Here is a 5,472-nt window from a genome sequence, read left to right on the forward strand (position 1 = left end):
ATGCGTGTTCAGGGTTTCAAGGATTAGATCGTAGTTAAAATTCTCTGAATTATCATCTATTAAATGTTTGTTATAAATGTATCTGAACAATTTCTTTTGTATATTTTCAAGTCTATTTGAGTCAGTGGTAGTTATAGAGTTCCAGATGACAGAGCCATACTCTAATCTCGATCTTACTAAGGTAAAATAAAGACTAATTACAGAATCAAGAGAGCTAGCCAAATAAGTTAAATATTTTATAAGCCCAATTATTTTGTTTGCACTTGCAATTAAATTATCCACGTGGTGATGAAAGTAAAATTTTGAATCTAAGAGAATACCTAGATCACGCATACAATAAGTTCTCTGTATCATGTTGTTGTTTATTACATAGTTAAAATTTTCTGTATATGTTTTCCTAGAATATGATATTATTTTAATCTTCTTAAGATTTTATTTCATTCCGTTAGTTTGACACCACTTAGTTACATTATTTATATCTTCTTGCAACAATAAACAATCACTTGGTGTTCTAATGGTACTATATATTTTTAGATCATCCGCATAGAGCAAAGCTCTCGAATGCTGAATAACATTAACTATGTCGTTTATAAAAATTACAAATAAGTAAGGTGATAAGGTTCCACCCTGAGGAACACCAGACGGTGCATTAAAAGATGAAGATAAAGTGCTACAAATACGAACAGCAAAGGATCTTTCATTTAGATAGTTACAGAACCAATTAGTGTAGGAGGCATTCAAACCAAAACTAGTTAATTTATCTACAATTAGAGAGTGCTTGCATGTATCAAATGCTTTACTTAAATCGAAATATATAGCATCCACTTGTTTGCGGGATAAAATTTCGCCGTACGTATAATTAACAAACGCAAATAAATTTGTGATCGTAGTTTTACCAGGTACAAAACCGTGTTGACTATCCGCTATTAAATGGGAAGTATGAAAAGAAATATGTTTATGTATAATTTTTTCAAAAACTTTAGAAAAGCCACATAAAAGTGATATCGGTCTATAATTAGTAAGTAATTGTCTATCACCTTTTTTTAATACTGGGACAACAATAGCTTGTTTCCATAATTTTGGATAGATTCCAGAACTCAGACTTTTATTGAAAATGTGAGCTAATATAGGTGCTAATATCTCCTTGCAGCCTTTAATAATAAAGTTGGGAATACCATCTACTCCTGCTGATTTGGTTGATTTTAGACATTTAATAGCCCAAAGAACGCGGCTGATTGTAATGATAGGTGGCATTAAGTTAGTTTCATACTTATGCGTTTGTGGTTGGAACTGCACATCACGTGGCTGATCATAAACTTCAGCAAAATGTTTACCAAAGGAATTGGCAACAGCAGCTGGATCACTTAATAGTACGTTATTTTCGATAACTTCAAGAGACTGTTTGTAACCTTCCTTCATAATTTTAACATAGTTCCAGAATTTAGATGGGGATGATTTTATTTTGTTATTTATATTTTCAATCCATTTGTTTTTATCTGATTTAATTTTTATTTTCACTAGTCGTCTTAAGTCTGAAAATTTATGGTACTGAATTTCATTATTTGTTTTTTTGTACTGCCTAAATGAGTGTTCTTTGCGTTTCAAAAGATAAATAAGTTGTTTCGAAAACCAATGTGGGTATTTAGATTGAAATTTTGTTGAGAGAGGAATACAATGTTCCAATGCATTTACCATATTATTTGTTAAATATTCAACCATATCATTTACATTGTCCATATGATAAATACAATCCCGATTTAATTTTAGTAAAATCTCATAGAGAGAAAGGTAATCACCTTTACTGTAGTTCCTGAAGCTGGATTGATAATTAGGGTTATTAGAATTATCTTTATTGGAATAAGTTTTAATGACAATGTCTAGAGCAGGATGAGAGTTATCTTCATTGACAAACGGGTCGGGATGTTTATCAATACTAATAACATTCATGTTAGAGAATACAAGATCAAGCATACTATAAAATGATAAAGTATTATTATGTTGTTCTAAGCCAAGCGTGTTGATTATTTCAAGTAGAAACTGTCCTTTAATTTTGTTGTAGTAATGACGTACATTTTGTGTATGGCTGTACTTCCAGTCAGTCCCTGGCACGTTAAAGTCACCAGTGAGAATAGTAGGGTAAGGATATCTACTAAGATTGGCTTCCAAAAAAGAAAAATAATTTTTAAAGTCTTTAACAGAGAAATAGGGGGTAATATAAATATTGCCTACTAAAAACTTTGTGTTATGTCCATTATCAATTTCTACCCAAACTGCATCAACTTCAGGTATATTAAACTCCGTTTTATACAAAACATTTGAGAAACTACATTTGTCAACTGCTATTAATGCTCCTCCCCCACGTTTCATTGTAGTTGTATCATAATTACGATCCTTGCGGAAAATTTGAAAGTTATCATTGAAATAATGAGAGTTAATTGAATTTTCATTTAAACAAGTTTCCGTTAAACAGATAATTGAGAAATTGGAAGCTAAGACATTTTCATAAAATTCAGTAGATTTAGTTCTTAACCCTCTAACATTCTGATAGTACAAATGCCAGGTATCACTTATCAACTTATTTATTACCTAGACTGTTTTTTCTGCGCCTCCGGCCGCCGCACTAATTAATCCAGTAGAAGATTCTTCAGGAGTATTTTGTCTTCCAGATGGCTCAGGGTTGTCACTTTGAGAAGAGCTGAAGGGAGTCACATTATCACTTTGCTTATATTATTGTAAGTAAATTATTTTCTGTAAATTCCCATTAGGATTATATCATGCAGTATCCAGTAACAAAGAAGTCAATATTATTAGAAATTTCTTTTTTTGTGAGTCATTTAATTCTCCTCGGTCACATGTCCCAAAAATAACCTCAAAAATGTATCTTTGACAGCTAATCGCGCAAACAACATGGAGCAAAGTAAACACATTTTACGTTATCATAAAATAATGAAATGAAAGTTAGCGCACACCTTTAATTAACACCATGCGTACAAAAATACCACAACCGATGATTCCAATTTTAATTTTCCTGTTTCTCCCTTTCACGTATAATACTCATTTTACTAACTGTCATTTACCGACACCAGGTAGTTGTCTGGTTCCTTTGACCAAATACGTCACATATGGTTGAAATTCACTCTCAATTTCTCACGCATCGCATTCAGCAGTGCCACAGAGTTACACAGCAAGAGAAATAGTACATTGGAAATGAGAGGAGTTGAAGACAGCAATTTTTTTTTAAAAGTAAAACTGGGTCCTGTTCCGTTGCCTGCGCAGATCACGGGGCAGAACACAAAGAGGTGTGAGCACGGCTGGGCAGGAAACGGAAGTGAACAAAAAAAACCGCCAAACAGTGCCGGCGATAAATATAAAAGTTTTTTAAGGGAGCTCTCCGCACATTTGTTTGTGGCAAGAGAACTTTTTTTATACAGCTGTGCTCTTCCTGGTAGGTGGGGGAAGGGAGGGAGATTGGCATAGAACAAAATTCAAAAGGTGGAACAAAGACTATCTGGGGATCAAGAATTTCAAGCAAACGTGAACTCAGTTCGGTTAAAAAAAACTTACTGCGGTACTTTTTTTTTTTTTTAGTATTTAATTTTGAGAAGTTTTTGTTCGCGTACAAACTGTACACGCAACTGACCAAATAAACGCAGTTATGAAGTTAAAGGCTCTTAACGCATTGTGTGAACGGAATTAATAAAGTTTACATTGTTTATGCCTCAACGAACAGAAATGCATAAAAAAACGTGAAGACGAGCAGATACTTTCATTATAAATTTTATAGCATTCCACTGTGACATTTATTTCAAAAAACTTGTTAAAAAATGTTTCAAGACAGATATTTATAATATATGTAAAATAATACGCATTCATACACATTAGCAGACATAATTATTACATACCTGTAATAATATGTATTATTTTAGGCCATAGTTACTTGTCACTTTGAGCTACTTCATTGGCATATGTTTATCTCAGCAACTATTTACGTGTATTATGAACACGTTGGGATCGGGGTTATTATTATACTCATCCTAACTAAGCTAGTTTTACAAGAACTTCAGAACAACGTATCTTCTATGCATGGGTGGTTTAACGTAAAACAAAATAGTTTAAATAATGGCCGAACGCGATCCGAGTGGCAGCAGAAAAATCAACAGGTAAATAAAATATACGAACTGAGATGTTATGTGCAAGTGTATGGCAATACAAAATAATTTTTGTGGTACGATAGCTTTAGCTAACCATGCAGTTTAAGATCCAACCTTATAAAAAAATCGAAACACAAAAATTGTTACTGAATTGAGCTGTAAACAATCGATTAATGTGTAAACTGACAAGCTCGTACTTCTCATATCTTTCTATACCTCGCTATATCTCCCTTTATCTGTATCTTTCCGTCACTCTCTATATCTCTGTCTCTCTTTTATATTTAAGTTAATTTAAAATGCGCACTCATATAACGAAACAAGTTATATTTAAAAAGGGTAGCTGTGCTGTAGAACCAAAACAGGTATGAGGCATTAGAGGTATATATGTATATATAGAGAGAGATAAATAAGATAAAGAGAGGTAGAGGGATATAGATATTTAGAGGTACAGATATATATATATATATAGCTTTATAGATATTGAAGGAGATATATGGAGATAGCTAGTGAGATAGAGAATTACAGAGAGAGATAGAGAAATTATTTGTATATTTGTACCTAATTCAAACATATTACAAAAAAAATTGAATGAGTCATTGCATCATATGCCAGGTATTAACTAGTAGTAAAATAAATTAAAGCAGAAAATAATCGATAAGACGTTGTGGGTGTTTGTATTTAAAGAAATTTTGAATTTCTAACGTAATTGTAAAGTCAATGCTTTACACAAACTATGAAGAATAATAAATCAACATGCCTTGAATATATCATCTAAATTGTTCCTACTCATTACAATACAAATGAAATTTTTGCAAGCATTACATTAATATTTTACCTCCAAGCTACCAACTAAAATATTGACGAGCCCACAAATGCTCAAGATATTAAACCAAATTCATCCGCCTAACATATAACTAAACACGGCCTTTATATTTTATATAAATAAACGTTTAACCTCTTAAAATTTAAGAAAGGTATTAACAAAGTTACCAACGAAATTTTACGTCCTTAAAAAATAGAACTATTATGGATTATATCTCTGCACTAAGTAGATATAATATTTCTATTGAAAATTATTTGAAATACAGATACTTTCAGGACACAACATCCTAATATATATATATATATATATATATATATATATATATAATCTGCACTAGTCTACAACAACACAAACACAATTGCGTGGTATATTATTTATGTACACTTTAACGTAGTGTTTATTTCGCCCTGCCCAGCCGGAAAGAGAGCGCGCGCTGTTATCGACCGGGGAAGCGGCTGCGGTGGGCACGCTTCCCGGGCGTGGATGTGCGAGCCGTCA

The sequence above is a fragment of the Bacillus rossius genome, chromosome 12, assembly GCF_032445375.1.
Source record: "Bacillus rossius redtenbacheri isolate Brsri chromosome 12, Brsri_v3, whole genome shotgun sequence".
Lineage (NCBI taxonomy): Eukaryota > Metazoa > Arthropoda > Insecta > Phasmatodea > Bacillidae > Bacillus > Bacillus rossius.